The sequence below is a fragment of the Schistocerca piceifrons genome, chromosome 2, assembly GCF_021461385.2.
Source record: "Schistocerca piceifrons isolate TAMUIC-IGC-003096 chromosome 2, iqSchPice1.1, whole genome shotgun sequence".
Taxonomy (NCBI): domain Eukaryota; kingdom Metazoa; phylum Arthropoda; class Insecta; order Orthoptera; family Acrididae; genus Schistocerca; species Schistocerca piceifrons.
The window spans coordinates 715600880-715627454 of record NC_060139.1 but is presented as its reverse complement, the minus strand read 5'-3'; the positions used below and the strand labels follow the sequence as shown (position 1 = coordinate 715627454).

At 45.9% G+C, this 26575-nt stretch overlaps 1 protein-coding gene across 1 annotated transcript in view; it reads left to right on the top strand.

The window, feature by feature from the left end:
- Window positions 1-1509: 1509 nt before the first annotated feature.
- LOC124777413 (glutathione S-transferase 1-1) overlaps window positions 1510-26575 on the top strand; it is a 67727-nt gene continuing 42661 nt past the window's right edge. The window contains 2 exon segments of the mRNA XM_047252810.1: window positions 1510-1543; window positions 2660-2740. The gene's annotated coding sequence lies outside the window, so the exon portion shown is untranslated.

Genomic DNA, 26575 nt, shown 5'->3' with positions numbered 1-26575 from the left:
AGGCATTTGACACTATCCCGCACTGCTGTTTAATGAAAAATAACAAGCTTGTGAAGTATCGGAGCAGACTTGCGATTGGATTCAAGACTTTCTTGCAGATATAACTCGACACGTCGCTCTTAACGGAACTAAACCGACAGATGTAAAGGTAATACCCGGAGTACCACAGGGAAGTGTGATAGGACCGTTGCTGATTACAATGTATATAAATGATCTAGTGGAAAGCGTCGGATGCTCTTTAAGGTTATTCGCAGATCATGCATTTGTCTGTAACAAAGTAGCAATGCCAGGAGATAGTAAGAACTTGCAGAACGATCTGTAGAGAACTGATGATTGGTGCAAGCTCTGGCAGTTGACCCTGAACGCAAGTAAATGTAACATGTTGCGAGTACATAGGAAAAGAAATCTAATACTGTACAGCTACACTATTGATGACAAACAGCTGGAGACAGCGTCTGCCGTAAAATATCAAGGCGTAACTGCCGAGTGACCTTAAGTGGAATGACTATATAAAACGGATACTGGGAAAAGCACACACCAGACTCAGATTCATCGGAAGGATCTTCAGCAAATGTAACTCACCCACGAAAGAGGTGGCTTATAGGCGCTTGTTCGCCCGATTCTTGAGTATTGTTCGTCTATCTGAGATCCCTATCAGGTAGGACTGATAGAGGAGATAGAGAAGATTCAACGAGGAGTGCCGCGTTTCGTCACGGGGTCGTTTAGCTGGCGAGAGAGTGTTACGGAAATGCTGCAAAAAAAAAAAAAAAAAAAAAAAAAAAATGTGGTTCAAATGGTTCTGAGCACTGTGGGAGGTCACCAGTCCCCTACAACTTAGAACTACTTAAACCTAACTAACCTAAGGACATCACACACATCCATGCCCGAGGCAGGATTCGAACCTGCGACCGTAGCGATCGCGTGGTTCTAGACTGAAGCGCCATAACAGCTCGGCCACAGCGGCCGGCCACGGAAATGCTGAACAAACTCCACTGGCAGACGTTAAAAGAGCGGCGTTGTCCATCACGGAGAGATTTACTATTGAAATTTCGGGACAGCACTTTTCAGGAGGAGTCGGACAACATATTACTTTCTCCCACATAGATCTGGCGTAGGCTACTGACCACGAGGAGAAAATTCGAGAAATTAGAGCCAATACAGAGACTTGCCGACAATCATTCTTCCCACGCACTATTCGTGAGAGGAACAGGGTTAGAGGGATAGTGGTACCGAAAGTACCCTACGCCACACACCATGAAGTATGATGTAGATGTAAATGGGTTGTGCGAACCTGCCATTCGTATTTAATTTATGCTGGTGTGATGGAGCAGGATGCGCTTGTGCGACTGTGACGACGTGTGGAAGCATGAGCAGGCAGCAGACCGGCGGTGTACGGTAGCTGCGAGGCGGTCTGCGAGGCGCGCTCTCCCACCCGCCGCAGCGCAGCGGAGAAAGTGCGACCCACATTCCTGAGCTGCGCGGCTGCCGCTGGCCGGATCAGAGCAGGCAGTCAGTTCGCGCCGGCACGGCTGCCGATCCTCAGGTGAGTGAGAACACCTGCCACCGTACGTTAACGCTCACGCGCATTTCAACAGCACGCACGCGAACACCGACGTGTAACCATATGTCTGTGATTTTACCTGCACTGCTAGCAATTTCTCATTGTACTCGTATATACGAGGGCTATTCAGAAAGTAAGATGCGATCGGTCGCGAAATGGAAACCTCAGTGAAAATAAAAACAGTTTTATTTCCAATAGTTTGCTTCCATTTCCAGCAACTTCTCTACAAAGTCGCCGTTCCGTCTTAGACACTTGTTGCTGCGCTGTACCTACTTTCCAGTACCCGCCTGTGCTTTCCGCTGCTTCTCTGCTCTCTTCTGCAGTTGTCCGTGGCAAAATGTTGTCTACATTGCCAGCGGCTCATGTGAGCAGAAATGAACATCAGAGGGAGCCAAGTTCGGGGTGTTTCGTACGTGATCAAACACTTCTTATCGAAAAGTCTGCAGTGGCGTCCTCATTGCTGCTGTAGTGCGCGGCCGAGAATTACAATGAAGAAGGAAATGCATGACAGCTACGTTCTGTGGGGTTACACGAAATCAGACGGCAACCATACTTGGAGGGAGACACTATTTTATGGGCATCTTTACGTGCTCACTGTGTTCTCAGAACTGAAAAGAGCGACGTGACGTGACCGACAGGCACGCTGGATACACAATCTGTACAAAGATTCATCGCATTTACACTGTCGTTTCCATTTCGCGACCTACCGGAACTTACTTTCCGAACAGCCCTCGTACATCTACATACATATTCCACAAGCCACTGTACTGTGCATGGCGGATGTTGTCGCCTCCGTACAAGTCCAGATTTCTCTTATCTTGTGTCCACGATAGGTACACGAGATTGACGTTTGCCTCCGTACAATCGTTTTTCAGTCATCCGCAAATACTGGTTCTCTAAACTTTTACAATATTGTTTCGCGAAAAGAACGTCATCTTCCCTCGAGTCAGTCGCCTTTGAGTTCACGGAGCATTTCCACAATACTTGTGTGTTGATTTAGCCTACCGGTAACAAACTTAACAGCACGCCTCTCAAATACTTTCCGATTTAATGGGGAGCCCAAACACTCAGGCAGTACTTTGCACTGGAGTGCAATAGTGTTCTACACGTGGTATTCTTCATAGATGAGCTAGCGTTTCCTTGAGCCGAACTCAATTATTCGCCTTCCCTAATACCAACGTAAGTGCTCGTTCCATTTCACATCGCTTTGCAGCTTTACACTTAAACTAGGTATTTAATCGACGTGGCTTTGCCAAGCAGCGCACTGCTAATACCCATCTGCATTAACTTAAATCTGGAGCAAGCTGTTATTCATCACACCAAACAGAAATTCTCTCTAAGACATGCTGTATCCTGTACAGTTACTCACACACGACAATTTCCTGTGCACTGCAACGTCATCAGCAGATACTCCCAGATTGCTGCAAACCCTACGCCCGTCAGATCGCTTATGTACTCAGGGTATTCCACGAGCAATGATCAGTATTCAGAGATATGACAGAAACGACCATTGGAAGCAAAAAAGGCTATTAAACACGGGTTCTCAAAGGCATACCTTAAGGTCTATGAGTGCTTGTTCATCTTCCCTAATGACAATCACGTGTCTTCTACTGAACAAGTGCTCCTAGTTTTTAAGGATTGCATTTTAGGCCCGATGTTTATCAGACAGTTTTTCTTATTTTGGTCCCTGCTACCTATTTCTAAAATATGGAAAGGAAACAGCTTGCAGAAGAAAAGATGTATTTCACAGTTTCGAAGATGAAGTACTCGTAGGTCTATAGGTCCGAATTTTAGAGCCCATGTTTACTGGACTTTGTTTGCTTCGTTTGATCGTTCTTGTCATATCCCTCAATATTAACCATTCCTCCTGTGACAGCCTGTGTAGATAACAAGAGTGGTCCTGTCAACTTTCCTGAAGCATTTCTGACGAGCACTCGTCCTTCAGGATAACGTACTCAGTTCTATTACTCAAGAAGTCATCGAGCCAGCCGGCTGGTGTGGCCGTGCGGTTCTAGGCGCTTCAGCCTGGAACTGCGTAACCGCTACGGTCGCAGGTTCGAATCCTGCCCCGGGCATGGATGTGTTTGATGTCCTTAGGTTAGTTAGGTTTAAGTAGTTCTAAGTCCTAGGGGACTGATGACCACAGATGTTAAGTCCCATAGTGCTCAGAGCCATTTGAACCATTTTTTCTTCGAGCCACTCACATTTCCGGGCGCCTGTTTTGTGTACTCTGATCTTCAAGAGTCTGTAGTGGGGCAGCATCTCAAATGCTTTTCCGGAATCTAGGAATATATTGTCTGCCTGCTCCCGTTCAGTCATGGTTCGCAGGATATTGTATGAGAAAAGGGTAAGAGTTTTGCACGAGTAATGCTTTATAAATACATGCTGATTTTGGGGCAGAAACGCGGAAATTCCTTATATTCGATCCTAGAATATGCTCAACAAATATGCAGTAACTCGTTGTTAAGGGTATTGGTCTGTAATTCTACGGGTCTCCCCTTTTACGCTTCATATATAAATTTTTCCAGTCGGTTGGGACTTTTGTCCTAGGATCTCCCTCCTAGGACAAAAGTCCCAACCGACTGGAAAGCTGAGTTAGGGACCAAAAACGAAGAGTACCCTTTGGAAAACAGAACTGGGATTCCATTCGGACTCGCCGATGTATTTGGTTTCAATTCTTTCAGTTGCTTCTCAATGCCAGGGAAGCCTATTTCTGTTATCTCTATGCAGGAGTCTGTGGAACGGTCTGCGCGATCCTCCTGTGTGAGTGATTTTTAAAAGTGAAATTTAAAATTGCAAGTTCCGTTTTGTTATCTGTTACATCAGACTGATCGATGAGTCTATGAATAGACACCTTCGATCCGCTTAAGTGACAAGCAACGGAAAAAACAGAGAAGAATCAGTCATCATCTTATAAACCCAGTGCTAAATAAAAAAAATGACCAAAGCTTCTCCGGTTCCCTGTTTAGTAACAACTTCATCATGATGAAATGTTTCTTGAAGAATTAGGACGGAAACAGGAGAAACTACACGTGTGAACCACTGTTTGCTTCATTCATAGACGACATTCTGCAAACAATGTATGGTGGTGAACAGGTAAATTCCGTCTTTCTAGATTCGCAAAAGGCTTTTCACAGTCTACCACTTGTATAATAGGACCCTGTTCGTTATACTGAATGGCGAACATTCCACAGAAACGAAATTAGCAACGGTTCTGCCCCAAGGAAACGTATTTAGACCTCTAATATTTTCAATATACTTAAAAGAATTATCAACAGTCCACCACCGTAGCTGAGTGGTCAGCATAGATAGTTGTTATGCGGAGGACCCGGATTCGATTCCCGGTACTGTCAGGAATACTTTCTTAGCTGTAGGACTGGTAAGGTGTGCACTCAGCCTAGTGATGACGAAATAAATCTCGGGTGAACAGCCTGGTATGAGTGTGCGTAGGACACAATTCTTCGGCAATCGACCACGTTGCTATCATCAGGTGCGCTGATGTATTGACAGGCGGTTGACGCTGACGCTGGAATGACGAGCCTGTCCTTGGCTCGTGGTGGTGCAGTTTAGACAAAAATTTGTCATTCCTGCGGTTCCTGTAGGGGAGAGAAAGATATATTACCACTCTTGTTGATTGGTCCTGTCTGGTGTAACCTGAAAAAGAGAAAGACACACTCTGTTGAGGGATTAGTAAAACTTAATCCCACAGCAGGTCAGGCCAACGCGTGGTTGGTCTGTGATGGGGTTGTTGGCCCAGTCCACGGATGAGCCGGTTGCGGGAGCGTCCCGTCTTCTCGTAGAACTTCCTGGCGATGGCGCGGAACCTGTCTCGGAGAGGCAGGATCCCGGTGTCCTCGTGGAGTTGGCGCGTCGAAAAGCGCCTCGGAAGATGCATAGCAGTCTTCAGGGCGCGGTTCTGTATCCGTTGCAGAGTCACAATGTGAGCATCTGCGGCTTTCCCCCAGACCACGGCCGCATACTCTAACAGTGGGCGAACCAATGTTAGGTAATGCGTGATGCCGTGTTGCGGTGGCAATGACGACTGCGGGTTTAGCAGCGGATACAGGGCGCGAAGGCGTCCTATTGCTCTACCATCCAGGTGAGCCTGCGGTCTAGGGTAACCCCTAGGTACTTCGCCGTCCCACTCCATGGGATAGGTTCTCCCAGGATTTCGACCGGCGTAAGCCCTGGCGGCAGAAGTCTTCGGGTGAAGACGACTGCCTGACTCGTTGTGGCGTTGAATTTCAACCACCACTTTGTTGCCCATGAGCCCAAGGCGTCGCACCCGTGTTGGAGGCAGTTTCTCAGCACTTGGGCGTTAATGCTGCGAGTGAACAGGGCTGTGTCATCAGCGTACGGCGTCAGTTCGACTCCTGACACTTTCGGCGCGTCGGCAGTGTACAGGGAGTACAGCGAGGGGCCGAGAACCGACCCCTGTGGCACCCCTGCACGTATCTGCCGGTCTGTGGACGTACCGTCGTCAGCCCTCACGTGGAAGGTTCGTTCGACAGGTACGACCGCAACAGCGTGATGTGGGACGTCGGTATCCCTTGTTTGAACTCGAGACCGCCGTGCCATCCCGAGCCAAACGCTCGAGAGACGTCGAGGAACACTGCACCAAAGAATTCCCTTGTTTACAGTGCCCTCATCGCCGGTTCTGCCACCCGCAAGAGCTGGTGGGAAGTGGCATGTTCTTCTCGGAACCCGAATTGCTCGTCCGGGATGATGCCCTCCTGGGTGATGTGTCGCATCAGTCTTCTCGCGTACAGCCTCTCGAAAACTTTCGAGAGGGACGGGAGCAGGCTGATGGGTCGGTAGCTCGATGCCTGGCGTGGGTCCTTGCCGGATTTCAGAATAGCCACGACCTCCGCGTGTTTCCACGCAGAGGGGTAGTCACCTGATCGGAGAATCTCGTTGAAGACATCGCCAAGTTGCCGGTGTAAGCCCGGCGGAAGGTTCTTCAGCAGGAGGTTTGTGACGCCATCGCTGCCTCCAGCCTTCTTGGAGTTCAGCGAGACTGCCAGGCGGTTAAAGAAGAGATGGGGCCCCTCCACGCCCGCACCAACGTGGTGACCAAACCAAAAGTTCTACTGTCACCTCCGTAAACATGTTAGTTGTCTAGTGTGTGGATCACAGGATGCTGGGCTGTGATGTTGTCCGTGCGTCTGGGTAAGGCTACGCATTAACACGGTCCATCAGGTGATAGATAGTGGACGAAACGCGAGTGAGGGTAGCGATTTGAAGAGCAGAGGAAAAAAAGTGCCATGGCTCGTGCCGTGGGAAAAAAACCTCTGCGACAGTGGGATGGGTAGTAAGAGCAGTAGTGGCTTACTAGCTGCGATAGTTCATGCAAGGTTGGATTTGTTAGTATAGGTATCATGCATCATTACCATGACAAGCGATGGCGATGTGTCCCAGTTGTTGCTGCTGCTGCATTCCTGGAACAATCAAGATCGTTATACAGTAGTGGGAGATCGGCCATAGATCATCTCACTGTGTGGGGGATGTGTGGAGCTTGTTTGCATGCAGTGTACGGTACGGCTTCCCTGTGTGGTGCCAGTTATTCGGCAGTGTACTCCAATCCAGCTGGATATCCAGTAATGGGTCTGATTTACAGGGGCTCGCCTGTGCCGTTATGTTTGCGTATGCTTGGCCATAGATGTTATGTCCTTACAAGTATGTCTTTTGGTCTTTTATGTTTCCATCTATGGTTGTGGTCGTAGTTCCCCAGATTCAGAATAAACGGGTTCTGCGAATGTCTGGAGTTTCTGTATAGTCTTGTGGTGAGTTTGTGGATTACCTCCGTGAGAGTCTCAAGTCGGTATTCCCGGTGAAGGTCCGCGATGCGTGTGTATCGTGGAGCATTGCTTATGATTTTGAGTACTTTGTTTTGTATGAGCTGCAGACGGCGCAGACGTGTAGGCGCAGCGTATCCCCAGACAGGAGCTGCGTACGTCATCAGGGGTCGGATAAGTGTCATGTACATGGACCTCGACACCCTTCTGTTCAGTGTGCTACGCCTGTTGAGCATAGGATAGAGCTGTTTGAGCCTCGCGCTTGCTCGGTTGGTCATGTGCTGTATGTGGTCCCCCCAGAGTAATTTCCGGTCCAGCCAGACACCGAGGTATTTGACTTTCTCGCGGAAACGTATTGGGCGTGCATGTAGAGTTATTGGTCTGCAGTATCGATGTTTGCGCAGTTGCTTCGGTCTTCTAGTGAACAGAACGGCTTCGCACTTGTCGACGTTCACTCTAACACGCCATTTCTCCAACCAAGGCTCGGCCACTCTGAGTGCAGTCTGTAGGCGTGACGTAATGTTTGATGGTTTCCAATCTTGCGCAAGGATGGCTGTGTCATCCGCGTAGATTGCCATCATTGTGTTGTGTGTGGTTGGGAGATCGTTTATGTAGAGGTTAAACAGCAGGGGCCCTAGGATGCTTCCCTGGGGTACTCCCGCGTGTATACCGTGTTGTGTTGATTGTTTTCCCTGCACGTCAGTGTTGAAACTCCTGTCTGTGAGGTATGAGTGTATTAGACGCAGCAGCCCGTCAGGGAATCCTGCGTCGCTGAGTTTGCGGATGAGGCCGTTGTGCCATAGACGGTCGAAAGCCTTTTCGATGTCCAGGAACACTGCCCCTGTAGCTTTGTTTATGTTGAAGCCATGTGTTATATGTTCAACGACCCGTAGGAGTTGTTGTGTTGTGGAGTGGTGATTCCTGAAGCCGAATTGCTCCGGTCTCAGGATGTCATTTGTTATGCAGTGCCTAGTGATGCGTTTGAGAATCACCTTCTCAACAATCTTACTGAGCGAACTCAGAAGGCTGATGGGTCGGTAATTTTGTGGGAGGCTGTGGTCTTTCCCCGGCTTCCTGAACATCAGGACCTTGGCCGTCTTCCAAAAGGCGGGGAAGTGTTGGTGTTTTAGTATGGCATTCGTTATGTGTGTTAGGTACTCAGTTGCTTTATCCGTGAACTCCTGGAGGACACAGTTTTGAATGCCATCATGACCAGGGGCTTTCCTAGCAGCGGAATGCATTATAGCCCAGGAGACTTCGGCAGTGCTAGCATGTCGAATGTCGTCGCGCGATGGTTGGGCTAGAATGCGTGTAACCTCTTGGTCAGTAGCAAGTGTGAACACTGGATCTGATGGTACCAGGTTCGGTGTGAATGACGCTGCGAGTGTTCGAGCCATTAGTTCTGCTTTCTCTTCCGCTGAGTATGCAGGTCCGTCAGGCCCTTGAAGCGTTGGGGTGTATATTTTCTCCCTGGTGAAATGTCGGGCTAGCTGCCACACGCCAGGTCGTGCGGTGTCCAGCCCTTCGAGTTTTTGATTCCACTGTTGTGTTCTATGTGTTTGTATTTTATCGTGTATGATGCCCTGTAGTCTGTTAATGTGCCGTTTGAAGTACGGACGCCTGGTGCGCTGCCATTGTCTCCTGAGGCGATTCCTCATTGAGATTAGGCCCAGGATTTCCTGGGGCAGGGCCGCACTGCGTTGTTGTGAGGTGCGATCAGGTATGGTGCCTGCCATTGCGTCCCGGACGGCGTTAGTGAGGGTTTCCACTGCCTCCTCAATTTGTCCTGTTTCGTTAATTTCGTGTATAGGTGGGATGTGGCTATCAAGCGTTTGCTTGAACAATGTCCAATTCGCACGCCCGTAGTCCAACATCTTGCTTTGTTCTGTGTGCTGCAGTGTTTCCTCAATGTATAGTATTACAGGTTGGTGGTTTGAGGGCAGATCGTTTTCAACGGCAACGTTGAGTGTCGCTGTAATGCCCTTGATGAGGGCCATGTCTATCACGTCTGGCCTGTGTCCCCTCTGATAGGGAATGTGCGTCGGTTCAGCCGGCGCTAGTATAATGTAGTTTCTACCTAGCGAATGTTCGTCCAGTTTTTTGCCGTTGGGATTTCGTATGCGTGAATTCCATTCTGGGTGTTTTGCGTTCAGATCTCCAGCGACTATTACTCGCGGTGAAATGTTGAGTAATGTGCTGATATCGCGTGTTGAGATGCCTACAGGGCTGTTGTATACCGATATCAGCGTGGTGTAGGCTCCGTTGAACTTGACTCTGACGGCCGTAGCCTCAATTTTTTCCAGTTCAGGGAGCTCTATGTTTGTGTGCTCAATGTCTTTGTGTATGACGATTGCAGTTCCACCTGCCACGGCGTCGCCCGGTCGGTCGGTACGATAGACACAATAGCCAGGAAAGTTTAATTGCTTGTGCGGTTTAAGTTTAGTCTCGCTCAGTAGCGCGACAAGGATTCCCTTGCGCTCCATGAACGCGGCCAATTCTGCCCTTTTGTTGTGGATCGAGTCTGCATTCCAGAACAGGATCCGTGATAGTATATGCGGGTCTGCGTTATGGGCCGGGTGCGGTGTATTATTCATGTAAGAGTGTGAAAGAGTGTTGTGATGGCAGTGTGTATGACAGCCCAGTATTCCCGGGTTCGGCGCTCATGAGCTGGGTGATGAGTGTAGTGACGGCCATCAGCACCTTGGTAAGGATTTGAACGGTCGTGTGTCGGGGGAATAGTGTTTCCAGTATTCCCTCAGGTAGTGTGCTGGTGTTGGGTGTGGCAGCCTGAGGTGCTGTTGTGGAGTTAGCGGCCGCTTGTGCGGGTATTGGTGTGTTGTTGGGAGCGGCATTTGTGCTTTGTGGCAGAGTTTGTGGCGCCTGTGTTACTTCTGTGGTGAGGGGGATGGTAGTGTGAGTTACAGTCTCGATGTCTTGTTGACTGTTTTCCTGTGTGTTGCTGTTCCGTTGTTGCTGTGTGGCCTGTTGTGGTGATTTCGTGTTCCCCGCCCTGTGTTTGCGTGTGCGTCTATTCCTCCTCTGGGCTTGGGGTTCGGGGGGTTCTTGTGTGGGTGTGTTTTCCTGTATACGATGCGTTTCTTCGCAGCGCGTGATTTCCGGGAGTGGAGTCGTGTTGTTTGGGGGCATAGGTGTTGGTACCGATGCTTGCTGGGTTTCAGGTGTTGCCTGTGGTTGTTGTGTGGCTGTTGCAGCGGTTGTTTCACGTGTGTGTGTAGGGCGCTGAGGTTCCGCAGCCTGTGCCGTCCCGCCAGGGCGTGCAACCGTGGCAAACGTTACGCCGTTCCTTACTGGGTTCGGCGCTGGCCTTGGACGTGGTATGTCGTACAGTACCCTACTTATGTCTTGCTTTCGCTTCAGCGCCTGTTTGTATGAGTTGCACTGTCTGAAGTTTGCCGCATAGGGCCCACCGCAATTGGCACAGCGTCGCTGGTTTGGTTGTATTTGTGTGCATGTGTTGGATCTGTGATTGCCAGCGCATCCGCGGCAGCGAGTTGCCAGGCCGCAGCGGAGGGCCGAGTGGCCGAACCGTTGGCAGTTGTTGCATTGTTGGGGGACGTTGGGTGGTTCATAGTGTTCTACACGTACGTCCATCCGCAGAAAGCTCTTTATCTGCAGGATGGCGCGGGAATCAGCCGTGTCGGCTAACTCAACCATGTAGTGTGGTAACGGTGCGTGTGTACGGAACCCTGTCATCCGGGAGGCACTTTTGCAGTCGAATCCCAGATAACAAAGGGCCGCATGTACTGTCTCGCTGGGGGTGCTGGGGTCCACTCCCTTGATCACGTACTGCTGGGTTCTCTCGTCCAGCGTTCTGTACGTGTAATGTTCAATCTTCCGATCTTTGATGAAGGTCAGAAGATCTTTATATTCTTTGTCTGTGGCAACGTACAGTGAGGCCCTATCCCCCGAGTACTTTGCATGTAGTGTGCTGTTTATGTGCCTCTCCGCGAATGCAGTGTTAAGGGCACTAAGGTTCCCGTAATTTTGTATAACAACTGGGGGGAAACCAGTCTTGTGTTGTGTGGGCACTGCTGTGGCTTTGTGTGCTTTGTTGTTGTTCGCCACAGCTGTGTTTGCGTTTTGTTTTGTGTTAATGTTGCTAGCCTGAGATGAGCTAGTGGGTGTAGGCAACAGCGCCTTTCGGTTGCCTAGCGAGTTTGGTTGCTCGCTTGTTTGTGCTGGTGTTTTTTTTGGGTCTGCGTTTTGGGCCCTCCACCTGCCAGGGCTCTGTGTAGTGGTTTTCTGTATCCTCATCCGCCGCCGCTGCCTCGGTTTCTTGAGGCTGCGACGCCGGTGGGAGAATGGTGCATGACTGTCCAGTGACAGGGGAGTGTAAGGTAATGTTTAGTGTAGTTGTCTTGGTGGGAGAGACGTCCGCCCCGAAAAGTTCGGTGATTAGCCGACGCGACTCGAGCTGCTTTTGCGCTTTCGCGCCAAGCTGTCGAGCGTCGCCAGCCGCTCCCTTGCCTTCGGTAGCGGGCGGGGCGCGGGTTTCGGCGGGTGCAGTCGATCCTCGCGCCTCTTGTGTTGCAGTCTTGCTGCGGGTGATAGCAGGGGAAGTGCTAGTAGCGTCCGCCATCTCGCACTTAGGATTGTTTATTGGGTGGGAAGGGGGAAACGACAATTTTACTTTTCTCGAAAGGCGAGAGAAGTGTAACTTGTTCCCTATGGAAGTGGGTGGTCCCTACTTACGCTAACATGCGCTGTTCGTGCAAGCGCGGCACCTAAAGGAGGTGCGGAAGAAGAATGGCCTGCAGCACGCGGGCTTGGTCCCGTGAAGGAGCCCTGGTACTGCCTCAGAGTCCCTAAAAGAACGTGAGAATCACGTTGGGGGCGTTGGGTAACCAGAGGCTACCGGGAGCTGCGAGCCGAAGCTCTTTCGCGGCAGTCCGCGACTGCTTACGCGGCTTTGCGTCGAAGGGGAGCAGGCTCAACCCTTCGGCACTCGGCCGGTTGCCGCTGGGCGGCTGCGCCGGGAGCGCCTGATGCGCACTCCCCGGGCGCTGCCGGGCGACTGGCTGCGGAGCGCTGGTAGCGGCCGGCTGGCGCGCGGCCGGCTGGGGGGGGGGGGGGGGGGGGGTAGCGGGCGAGCTACGGCTGTTGGTGGTCGGCGGCTGCGCTGCCTGCGAGGTCCTCTCCGCTCGGCGTCCACGCGGCGACTCTTGTCCCTCAGGCGCTTCCTATGAGTCGGTGCGGTCCGCGTCCCGCCCGGTCCAGGTACAGCGCACGTTCTCCCGCCGTCTGGGCGCTGCGTCCTAAGTCTTCTCGTTCAGGAGGGTCTGCCGGCACTGCTATCGTTATTCTTCCCTCCTCCCCCGAAGTCGGTACACTCTGGGAAATATCATTTTTCTTCTTAATCCGGGTGACCGCAGGTTCCCACGCCTTGCTAAGGATGTAACCGCTGTCACGATTTAGTTGTGGCTCCCTTACTCTGATCTCTATAGCTTCTTCGATAACACAGTCCCAGTATTTGGAAGTCTGTGTCGCGGAAACAATAAATCGGTATCAAATGATATTGTCAGTTTTTGAATACCGAAACAAAGACCCTTGTTTCTTAATGTCAAACAAAACAAGTTTCCAACTCTTAATTAAAGAATTCCCCTTACCTTTGTTTATAATATTCTCAGGTAGCCGGATTACGATGGCTTCTTTCACTACACAGTCTCAATACCGTGACGCAGGGGCAACCACTTGTGTCTCATCGTACAACATTATATGTCCTCCAGTAAGACAGTGCCCCGCCACTGCAGATTTTTCTGGTTGAAATAAACGTGTGTGGCGATGATGCCCCTCGTATCGATCCTGGACCGCACAATCGTTTGTCCAGTATAGATTTTACCTCAATGGCAGGGAATCTTGTAGACCCTGGGATTTCTCAAACCCAAATCATCCTTCATCTAGCCCAACAGAGCTCTGGTCTTAGCTGGCGGACGGAATAAACTTTTAATATCATATTTCTTTAAATTTCCTCCTATTTTTGAAGATACGCTCTCATAAAAAGATAGGAATGCCACCGATTTGTTTATATCTTCAGCTGGTTCACGCGAAGGTCGTGTAAAGCACGACGGATGTGATTGTCAGTTTAACCATTCTGCTTGAACTCAGCTTTTAGATAATCCAGTTCTTGTGTCAAAGTATCTGCATCTGAAGCGGCGTAAGACCTTTTTGCGAATGTACGTAGGACCCTATTGCCTTGGTACGATGGATGAAAACTTGATGCTTGAAGATATCGGTCCGTATGCGTGGGCTTACGATAAACACTATGTCCTAATGTTCCATGATCCCTCCAGCAGACCAAGTCATATAAAAACGGAAGTCTTCCACCCTTTTCAACTTCCATCGAGAACTTAATATTGAGAGGCAGACAGTTAAAATGATCTACGAAACGATTCAGAGCATCCCTCCCATGTGGCCATACCAAAAATGTATCGCCGATGTATCTCCAAAAACAAGTTGTTTTTAAGAATTCCGTCTTCAGTGTCATGTCCTCAAATTCTTTCATAAACAAACTGGCGACTACGTACTCCCCATAGCCACTCCGTCCGTTTGTTCAAAGTATTTGTCATTAAATAAAAAATGCGTCGACGTCAACACATGGCGACAAAGCTTAGTTGTTTATTCGTCCAATTTTTGGTTCAAATGGCTATGAGCACTATGGGACTTAACATCTATGGTCATCAGTCCCCTAGAACTTAGAACTACTTAAACCTAACTAACCTAAGGACAGCACACAACACCCAGTCATCACGAGGCAGAGAAAATCCCTGACCCCGCCGGGAATCGAACCCGGGAACCCGGGCGTGGGAAGCGAGAACGCTACTGCACGACCTCGAGCTGCGGACCGTCCAATTTTTCGTAATTAACTGCAAAGAATCTGCAAGAGAAATTCTGCTAAAAGGAGTCGCCGCGGCGTGTTTGATTTCAGTTCCCGCTAGTTAGTGCGACGGCTTACTCACCTGAAGATAGCGGGCAGGTGGACCGCCGAAATATTGCGTCCAGATGACGATATGTTCCGGCTGGAGACCCGACACGAATATCAAAAATTACTACGCCGTGAAAGTTTATGGAGCCACAACTACACTAAGATTGTTTGGAGGAGTTCTGAGAAAATTCGGTGCATCTGTAAAAAAAACACATACAAATCGTAAGTAAGACCGATTCTAGAATAGAAAACTGTTCCAGTGTTCGGTGTCCTTATCAAGTAGGCAAAGCAACAGACATCTAGCGAATTCAGATGCATGATGCTCGGGTCGTGACAGGTAGGAGTTATCCCATTCGAAAGTGTAACGGGAAAGCTAGAGAAACTTAAAGGGGAAGCGTTGGAAGGGAGGTGACATAATTCTCGCGAATCCCTGTTGGAAAAATTTAGAGGACCTGTACTCCAGGGACACTGTGCGGCTGTTATGATGCCACCAACGTATAACTCGCGTAGGTATGACGAAAACGCTCAGTACGCGAATGGCGTAGGAAAGAAAACAGATAGTAACCTCTCGTGCACTGTGCAATAGATAGCATGGAGTGTTCAAAACTTCAAACTAATAGATATTACGACGTAACAAACAACAAATATATTTCGCTAAGCAACCAGGTGTCGGAAATAGATTATGAATGATTACTAAGTATGCATCACAACGCCCGCTGCGAATAAGAAAAACAGAAAGTATCCTTTTCACATATCATTACAACAGATTTCGTTTGAAGCACGTAGCGTTGTGGCGTGCTGGCGTTCTCACTGAGGTAGTACGAGGAGACAATGATGAGTCCTTAGTTTTATAAAGAAAAAATGATAGCATGGATTTGAAAAAAAAAATTACTCAAACATAACATATTTGCGGCATTCATCCGCGGCCATAAAGGCCTTCTTAGTGTTCAGAAAGCTTGTTTTCAAATGTTTGTTGAGATTTGGGAACAAATAATAGCCTGAGGGGACTAATTCAGGTGAACTGGGTGGATGTCTGAGTATCTGAAATTGAAGAGTTCCAAATTTTCCCTGCGTGATGGTGGCCTTATGAAGAGGGTATTGTCGTCCAGAATGAAGAACCATTTTCTCAGCTTTTCCTGCCGTTTGGTGGCCAGTTGTTACTTCAGTTTGTCGATAAGTTCAAAACAGTATTTTACCGTGATGGTTTTACCATGTTATATGTCGTCAATATTTAGGATTCTATCTTCCTCCCAAAAGACGAATGCGAGCAATTTTTCTGCTGATCTTTGTGTTTTGAACTTCTTTGGACGTGGGCTGTTCTTGGTCTATGGATCATAATTCTATATCCATGTTTCATTCGTAGTGACGAGACGATCTAAAAACCCCCAAAAATCCCGGCGACATTGGTTCTAAATGGACTGTGAAACAATCAGACGTTCACGCTTTTGATCTGCATTGGGATATTTGGGACCCCATTTGGCTGAGAGGTTTTTCATGTCCAAGAACCCATGAGTAATACGACCCACACGTTCTGGTGATATGCCCAGGGTCTCTGCTGTCTTTGTAGCAGTTGGCCTCTGATCATCAGGTAAGGAGCAAGATCTGCGGCTTCCAGAACTGTGACTTGAGTTGGCCTTCCACAATGCTCTTCATCTTCAGTGCTACTGTTTTAATTGAAGTAAATCATTCTTGATAGTGGAGTAGGAATGGCAGTTAGCATCAAATGTACCGTATGCATAATGATAAATTTGTTTGGTAGTGTTCCTTTTAAAGAAAGAAAAACTTAATTACAGGACGACTCTCTTTCACTGTGAGTTCTCTTTTCTTGCGCCATGTACATAAAAACAAATGGTACTGGCACGCCGTTAACGTCACGCGGGATTACTCGAGCGGTCTGAGGCGCTGCAGTCATAGACTGTGCGGCTGGTCCCGGTGGAGGTTCGAGTCCTCCCTCGGGCATGGGTGTGTGTGTTTGTGCTTAGGATAATTTAGGTTAAGTAGTGTGTAAGCTTAGGGACTGATGACCTTAGCAGTTAAGTCCTATGCCGGCCGGTGTGGCCGTGCGGTTAAAGCCGCTTCAGTCTGGAACCGCGTGACCGCTACGGTCGCAGGTTCGAATCCTGCCTCGGGCATGGATGTGTGCGATGTCCTTAGGTTAGTTAGGTTTAATTAATTCTAAGTTCTAGGCGACTGATGACCGCAGAAGTTAAGTCGCATAGTGCTCAGAGCCATTTTGAAGTTAAGTCCTATAAGATTTCACACGCATTTTAACAACGCCGTTAATATTGCATATAATGTAAACAACAAGGCATAATGCCAAAACATCAGAGCTAATCTACATCAATTTTAGCCAGGAGAAGCCGAGGACTGATAAGCACTTCGTCAACAGCAAGTAGCACTGTAGTCGCCGTATGTTCAGCAGTCCAGGTATCGGTCAGGGAGGATTTGTTTGCAATTTCCCCGGACCTCGACCCACTTGAATTACTTCCTTGTAAAGAATAAAATTTAACAAGCACGTCGGTGGAATAATTATACTAGAAATTCCGTAACTCGTCGCAAAGTCGTAATCAGGAAGGCAGAAAACAATCCTTACAGCAATTGGAAATCCAAATCAGTAGCAGGCAGCCGGGATCCAATAGGGCGCGATGTGGATGATGTGTAAAGTCTTCACTCGGCGCGCAGTCAGACTCTGAGTCTTCCGGCCACTGTTTATATTCTAAGTCATTTGAACACCTGGCGCGCTGCCTATCGTGTGCTGCTGGGCGCCGCAACCTCTTTGCCTCGATAGCTTTGATATTTTCTCTATCGAGGTGAGACAAAAGTCTAAAAAACCAAGTTATGGAATATTGTAAGTAGCTTTATTACTGTGAAGCGTAGATGCGAGTAAATTAACAATAACATTATTTGAACTTTCATTTTGAGGTTCAATTTTTGGGTAAGCATTTTAACTGAACAAAATAAATGAATAATTTGCCTGTTCGTTACATTCCTTTTGTAATCTTGTATTTTCTTAACATTATTTTGCTTATAATTACAAGATGTGGAACTTCTATAATTAATTCTGAAACTGCTGTGTAAAACTGAACGTACTGTCACTTTGCTTGTCTCTATGCTTTTGAACACTGACCTACAGAATTTTCCCTGAAAAATACAGCCCAAACTTATTCTATTCATTTGTAACCCACAATATACCAGGATAACGCAATCTGACTATTAATTAACGCAAAAGAATGGCCCTGAATTAGACGAAATCCTAACAATAACCCAAACATTTCATAAGTCACTTACCTCACAGAAAGTCTTGATGACACGAACTAAAGCAAATACAGCAGTTATACAGCCAGCTAAACAAAAAGATTCTAACTACTGTAGGTTCTAACTACTAATAGGTACGTGGTTAGCAAAGGAAAGATTTTGTTGCCGAGCAAACAATGTATTTAGCAGATTTTACGTTAATCATGTGACATCCAGTTCCAAAAAATATATAATTGTCCATGACATCCAGTTACAAAAATTATATAATCGTCAATAATTCCATTACTCACATTTAACAATCCATGTCCATCCAATATTAAATCTCCATGACGGACACACGTCCATGCCGTCCGCTCGCCCCAACAGTGCTTACAACCTCCATCACTGCCAACTAACTTGGCACTGCGAGTCTGACCATCCACAGAGTCTCTTACACAGGGCGCAGTGCTGTCAATGATATTAACGCAGTCTAAAGTGCTGCCAACATACAAACATATAAACAGGGTACTCACAAACGTTATTTTTAAAACTGAGTACTTATTTTTGCATGGGCAGTTTTTTACCTTAGTTCTTCAAAGTGTTGCTAATATATTTTGTTGGATGATTTTATTCTGTAAATTCATCAGACCGGTCGCTGTGGCTGAGCGGTTCTAGGCGCTTAGATCCCGAACCGCGCTGCTGCTACGGTCGCAGGTTAGAATCCTGTCTAGGGCATGGATGTGTGTGCTGTCTACATCTACATCTATATCAACATTTATACTCCGCAAGCCACCCAACGGTGTGTGGCGAAGGGCACTTTACGTGCCACTGTCATTACCTCCTTTTCTGTTCCAGTCGTGTATGGTTCGCGGGAAGAACGACTGCCGGAAAGGCTCCGTGCACGCTCGAATCTCTCTAATTTTACATTCGTGACCTCCTCGTGAGGTATAAGTAGGGGGAAGCAATATACCCGATACCTCATCCAGAAACGCACCCTCTCGAAACCTGGACAGAAAGCTACACCGCGATGCAGAGCGCCTCTCTTGCAGAGTCTGCCACTTGAGTTTGCTAAATATCTCCGTAATGCTGTCACGCTTACCATATAACCCTGTGACGAAACTCGCCGCTCTTCTTTGGATCTTCTCTATTTCCTCCGTCAACCCGATCTGGTACGGATCCCACACTGATGAGTAATACTCAAGTATAGGCCGAACGAGTGTTTTGTAAGCCACCTCCTTTGTTGATGGACTACATTTTCTAAGGACTCCTCCAATGAATCTCAACCTGGTACCCGCCTTACCAACAATTAGTTTTATATTATCATTCCACTTCAAATCGTTCCACACGCATACTCCCAGATATTTTCAGAAGTAACTGCTACCAGTGTTTGTTCCGCTATCATATAATCATACAATAAAGGATCCTTCTTTCTATGTTTTCTCAATACATTACATTTGTCTATGTTAAGGGTCAGTTGCCACTCCCTGCACCAAGTGCCTATCAGCTGCAGTTCTTCCTGCATTTCGCTACAATTTTCTAATGCTGCAACTTCTTTGTATAGTACAGCATCATCCGCGAAAAGCCGCATGGAACTTCCGACACTATCTACTAGGTCATTTATATACATTGTGAAAAGCAATGGTCCCATAACACTCCCCTGTGGCACACCAGAGGTTACTTTAACGTCTGTAGATGTCTCTCCATTGAGAACAACATGCTGTGTTCTGTTTGCTAAAAAATCTTCAATCCAGCCACACAGCTGGTCTGATATTCCGTGGGCTCTTACTTTGTTTATCAGGCGACAGCGTGGAACTGTATCGAACGCCTTCCGGAAGTCAAGGAAAATAGCATCTACCTGGGATCCTGTATCTAATATTTTCTGGGTCTCATGAACAAATTAAGCGAGTTGGGTCCTTAGGTTAGTTAGTAAGGTTCAAGTACCTCTAAGTCTAGGGGACGGATGGCCTCAGATGTTAAGTTCCATAGTGCTTAGAGCCATTTGAACCATTTGAAATTCATCAGATAATTAAGTCAGAAAATGCATAACAGAACATCATATAATTAAATTAAAAACCCCAAACGCTGCGTAATAGGCTTTTAATTTGCGAGTTGGTCTAAGGGAAATCTTTACGGGTTAGTTGTTACACCTCCTGGTAGGTCTCACACTACACATTCTGCCTGTGGGTCTACATACGCTAAGTATGGTGGTGGCCAAATCCCTGTCCGCCCAAATCCTGAATCAAAAAATGGAGCACTGTGCGTGCATCAGTTGCTGAAGTGGTATGCGAGGACTCTAACCGCCCCAAACCCGACTGTTATACTCGTTGAATCACCACCCACTTCTAAACACGCCTCGTGGGTAAAGATGACATTCCTCGCAAAATTGTCGTCAACATTTTGGTTTACCAACACCCAAACGGCAAATTCATGCTATTTCAAATCGTCGGTTGGCGGCAACCGTTGCATCTGTTATGTCAGGTACGGGTGTGGCTAAAGATCCTGTGTCAGAATTCACTCACTGTGTGATGCTCGCTGAAATGTTCAGATCTTGCTTCCGATGGCCAGTCGAAGGTCGGAGGCTTTGATCTACACTCTTTTACTCAACCAATATTTGGACCAACCGACCGGTACGATTTCTCTTTGACATATAAACATCAGCAACTACTCACTATTTCTCTATCTTTTAAATTACTCGTAGAGTTGTTGGTTAATCTGGTGCGTTTCGCTGATCTTAAATTATGCACAATTTGCGTAATTTACTTAAAGAAAAGGAGGGAAGAGGTCAATAACGAGGTCATTAGAGAAGGAGCACAATCTCGGTTTGACACTGAAGAAGCCCTTTTAAAGGAACCATCACGGCATTCTCTAGTAACTGTTGTCCACCGATCGGAAAGAATTTGGCACGCAATTTAAACTGTGTATATTTATTAGAGCAACGCCTATATTCAGACTTAAGTTAACAGACAAGCGAATGCAATACAAAGGCAGCCGATCGTGGACGAATGTATACTTTGTTTCGTCGTAGCAATAGCCACTAAAGTTATAACTAATCTGAGGCTAGAACTAAAAGCAGCTGCAATTTCGTGGTCAGTCCCATAACGGAATTCATCCGATCTTCGCTACTTTCCATTTTAATAATCCGTGTTAAGAGTCGCAGACCAACGGGCAGTACTCAAAATTCGGTCGAACGGATGTCTTGTGAGCTACTTACGAGTCTCATTATTCAGCAAATAACTTCAAATGCTACGATAAGGGCCAAGTCGAAATATAAACCACTCTGTAACAAGAATAGATTGGCACATATTGACAGATATAGCATATTCAATGTGATCAGTATAAGTGCAACATAATTGTAATTTTTTCTTATCTTCTATCAGTGTCTAAATATACAGCAAGTAACCACAACGATCTGTACTTCATAGTCAGTGTTCGTGTTCTGTACAATTTCTCACTACAGTGCTCCTAAACGAGAGGTAGTGATATACTGTTCCTGATCAGAGAACTACAGACCAATGGTAGACATCTACGATCTCTCCTATGCGTCATGTGGTGAGAACGTTATTTTTCCTTCAGATGGGAGACGATAGCCGCAGCGATGCCCTTGGCGCTGTTTGGGTCATACCGAGACCAGATTTCACCCTCTGTTCTCTCTCGCTCTCGTCACCACAATCGTACGAGCCCTCATAGTAGTCGTCTACACGACACGTGCCTCTGACATTACTTTGAGGTAAGAAGAGATCTCTGACATAGTATTTCAACATATTCCGCTAACAACGAAAATTTGTGAGTTCAGAATAGAAAAGATGGCTGGGCACAGCATACACACTGCTCCTCTGAAGAGTTGTCACATTGACTTCCGGTCGTTCAGTTCTTCCGTAAGGCTTTCCCATACACTTTTCAGCAAACGTTATCCGTTTATTTTCACAGTTCTTCCTTTTTGTGTTACTTCACATTTCTCCCATGATATATTTGCTTGTCTTTACGTCCTATTGATTTTATGTCTAAACTACTAAGGATACTGGCTTTCTTTTTAAATTCTGCGAATCGTAGGTTTCCTTCACTGACATATATTTTCGGTGTGTCTTAACTAACAAAGTTTGTATTTTCTTTTCCTTCTTGTACGCATAGAAAGTTATTCGAGACAACTTTTTTTTCTTTGCGCTCTATTTCTACCCAAGTAAGTGCGTCTCAGTGTTATTTTTCATCCGAGCTATTGTGCAATATTCTATAATAATAAAGGATTCGTTAACCTACTAGTGGCATGAGTATAGAAGGAAACAATCAAGAACTAATCACCGAATAGCTCCTATTATATAACACGGACTATATATCTGAAAGGATAAAAACTTGCCATTGTACAAGTTTAATGTGAAAAGGTAAGAAAAAGTAATATGTAATATTTGTCTAACTAAACTATTATATACGTCTTACAGTGACACTTTAAAAAATTCTAAAATTTCTCAGATATAGATTACTTAGTTCAAGGACATGCTATGGCGAGTAGATTACCTACGAAGAAAACAATTCTGTCACGTTTGACAATAGAAGTCCCAGATTCCAATCAATTATGCACATAGAATGCTTCAATAGTTCCTCCTTGTCGACATCAGGTATATTTGATGTTAGTACTCGGTACTGAATATGCTTAATGTAACATTAATCATTAGAAAACAACTGACATGTTAACTGCATGTAAGAAATTAACAGTGTGTCCAAGAGCTGGGTACCGAAGACTTTCGCAAGTTGTGAGCGCCCATTTAATTAACAGCTCTTGGCTTTCTGGACAGTAGCAATTTTTAGCATGCAACTTTACTTGTGATTGTTCTTATATGTAAGAGATTTCATCCCCTTTTGGTGATTTATAGCACAAATCATGATTGTACGCTATGATCGCTTTCTCTAACTTACGAAGAGGTGGAAAGTAATACCTTAGTATTATTTATGTAAAAACTCATAAGGTTTTTAAAATGAAACCAACGTTTTTAATATTCCACATCGTTATTCTTCATGAGTACTTATTTATAGCCCTCTGCCACAAGAGGGCTCCGAATTTTATCGTGTAACTTGCTGGTGTGTAACTTAATTATGTCTATGCGAGAGTAACAGCGTGCTGTAACCGAGTATCGACTTTGAAGAGTTCATCTGTACACTGAGTACCCTCTCCTGCCGGATGACAACGACAGACCACAGGCGAGTGCTGCGATATTTGCAGCAATCTGACACCTCTGATTCACATTCATCGGTCATTCTCCATTCAGTCCCGAATTAGCTCCATCGGATTTTCGGCAATTCCCAATACCTAAAGAGCACCTTCGAGAAATTCATTTTGAAAGTAATGAGCGGTGGTTGGAAAGGAGGGTACGGCGTTTCTCCTCTGGACTAGAACATAGCTTTGGATATTCTCGGTCTAAAACTTCTTCTTGCATATTTTGATATTGCTGTTTTTATTTTTGTTTTTATTGGCCTTTGAAAACACCTGACACACCCGCCCACATGGAAAAAACAGATGTACATGCAAACGGTGCGCATAACAAAATAAACTGATATAACGATGCAAAATTATCTAGTTATCTTTGGTTTAGATATATTAATTATGAATTACCAACAAACTGAGAAAAAGAACATGCACATACTCCTGATTTAAAAATAAAAATAAAATAAATACAAACAACATGCGTGAACCGCGCCAGGTTCTTTGATTTACATTTATTGGGATATGCATTTGTTTTGCCATTCGGCTAGGAGGGAATAGACTTCTTTATGTTTTCTACAGTTGGTGAGTGATAAAATTGTAGGCAGTAATGTCGATAACTGATACTCTCTCCTAGCACTCAATCATAACATTTTATATCAGGTCTCACTGGTTAGTGCATCCAAGAACTATGTGATTCTTTTCCCCTGTGTCGCCACAGCCACAAAATAGGTGTGGTACAACACTTGTGGATGTTAGGTGCTGTGCAAGGCTGTAATGAGTGAGCTACAACCGTCCCACGGCCTGGCTGGTATTGCCGGTTTTATTTGTTTGTAATGATTTACTCTAGTTATCTGAGACATTTGCCACTCTTCGTCCCATTCTTTACGAATATTCTTCTCGTATTTTCCTGACATATGCTATACTCATCAGGAACAAATACATAACTTTCTTTACGTGAGATCACTGCTACATTAGCAAAAAGATCGGCAGTTTCATTCACGGTACAGTGCTTTAATTAATTAATTAATTACGTGGAGCCTCTTCCGCCTTTCATTTCCAAATGGCTTCCACAAACTTATTATTCTCTTTTTTAATGAGAGACATGCTTGTATACATGTATCATCAAACAGATTGCAGTTGTGAAGCGATTCGATTATCTCGAGGAGTATAGGTTGGTTTATACACCGTCGATTTAAGGAAAATCAGCGCAGATCCTACGACAAGAGGACTCTGTTTTGCACAGATACCATATGACAATGGTTATGGACCCCCAAGATCACTGTAATCTCGTCACTATAGTAATTACGTTTCGCAGCTTTTACATAAATTCTTCTCGCGCATGCGAATAAAAGATTTAAAGCCCCTGTTCCTTCCTCGTTCTTTGAATCTTCTGGATAGTTTCCTCGCCTGTGGGTTATTGGATCGATGCTTGCTTAAGGGGAGTTGGAACGCCCTATTCCGACAACATTAAATTGAGTGGCTTGGCTTCCCTGTATTTCAGGAACCACTATAGTGACATAAAACTTTTACAGGACTTTAAACTGTATGTTCTGAGTCTACTGAACAACAATAATTGCATTTCAGCCACTGGTTTCGGAAATACAATTTTTTAATTACACGGTAAATATTTTGTGTACTTTTTTGTACGTTATCTTAAATAATTTTAATTATACATAACATTATGTTCTTCTTTTGTTCAGTAGACTCAGGATATGTATTTTATTACTCCCTGAAAATTTGAATACGCTACTCGAAGTGGTTTCTGAGATTTAGGAAAAAATGCAACAGAAAATTTAAATTTTCAGGAACGGCTTCTAAAGTTTCAGAAGACTGTAACTCAATATATGCTTAATTTGTTATTTTTAGTAACTCAGAAGCACCCTGAACCATACTGTATATCATCACCTTGATCTTTTTCTAATTTTTTTCTTCTTTTCTTCTTTCTGAACTCCTTAGTGGCCAACTGTGCTGCATACTCTGCTTTATCGATGCGAACCTTGTCCATCCGTTCGAGTTGTCTGATGCAGTTTGCTGCAGGATTAATTGCAATATGCTGTAGCACTTTCACCCTACGAATATTGCCATCATTAAAAGCAATAACAGCATTATTGACCCCCCCCCCCCCCGCCCCCACTTCAGTGTCTTCATTCCAACAAAAACATTTTTTGGTAAGTGAGTCCATATAAGATTATTGAACGACTCAATAGGATTTTGAGTCTGACGATGCAGACACTTCTTCAGTAATTCAGATGTTTCAGGCCTCTGTAAATAGGTTTTATGATATCCATGACCGCTGCTGTGATGGACTGTTTATGGATGTATGAACTGTTTGAGTATTAGGCATATATGGTAATTGCACCATGTATCAGGTCCAGGAGGGCAAAAATGGTGTACCGATTTTTCATCAGTTAACAGTCTGTGGAAGAAGGTACGCCATACTGCCTATTTCATTTTCAACAAATCCTCAGTATTATACCTAATGGCCATCCCATAATAATGCTGTAGTTCATCAATCATTTTGTCTGTCAGCCTGCCTCTTATGGTTTTACCATCAGAAAGTTTCTTGTTTCTCAAACTTTGTTTCAGCTTCCTCAACCTGGCGCCCATCCTCTTCTGGACATGACCTTTATAGCACAGCAATCCACAGCTCCATTAACGCTGCCACAAATGGTTCCAAAACTTTGGTGATATAAAGCGCTGAAGTCAGCGTCTGATGAAGGAAGATGGGACCAATAATGCGGCGTGCAGACACTGCTCACCAAACCCCAACCTTCTGAGCATGCAACGGTGTTTCGTAGAGGTTAGGAGGATTCGCCGCTACCCTTGACCTGTGATTCCTTGGGTTGACATAACCACTCAGATGAAACCAGGCTTCATCAGACATGAAGAACATATTCATCTCCAAGCCATTCATTGTTATCTCAGTGAACAGCTACGCACAAAACTGGAGACGCTGGGAAGCATCTGTTGGTTCTAATATGTGAACAACTGACACTAGGAAGGTATGCATGTGCAGATCCAAGTGGAAAATTCGTCCGCGTGATCGACGTGATATGCCGGTTCCTTGCGACAGGCGTCGGGATGATTTGGTAAGACTGAAACATTTTCTGCTGAGCTGCAGCCACATTTTGAGGTGCGTGGGCACGTTTCGGAATGTTTTTTGACTTGTTCAAAACAGATCCTGTCTGACGCAATTTTCGGACTAAGCGTTGCATGGTACTCTTTACTGGCCCTGTGGCACCATTAAACTTCTCAGCAAACAACTGAGCACACTGTTTCCACGACTTTGCTGTCACGTAACTTTCCACAACGAACACTCACTACTCCACTGTGAGTATCACAGTCCTCTTTGCACTGCTCCACTCACATGCATACACATGCGCTTATGACATCGTAGCTGAGCGCCCCACAAAGCAAACTCACACTGACAGAGCCCTTATATCGCTCTGAACCGGCGTCGATCACGTGGCGGGCGTACACGTGTGCGTCTTACGGGGTGTGGTTGTATGTATACATTCAAGTCCAATCGTATCCAGTCATAAGGGCTCTTTTATTTTCCCCACAGTGTATATGACTGCTAAGGGTGGAGCTGTCGTATCAGCATACTCTGAAAGGAACCTGACTGGTATACAATCTAGACTGGAGACCTTGCCTTTATTAAGTGATTTAAGCTGATTCGCTACATCGAGGATATTTGCTTTTAAGTAACTCACGTTTGCTGTTCTTCTCGATGAGAATTCTGGAATATTTACTTTTTTGGTGAAGGAATTTCAGAGAACTCTGCATTAGTGGCACTGTCATCAGTAACACCACCACTGTTATCGTACAGTGAAGGTACTATCACGTCT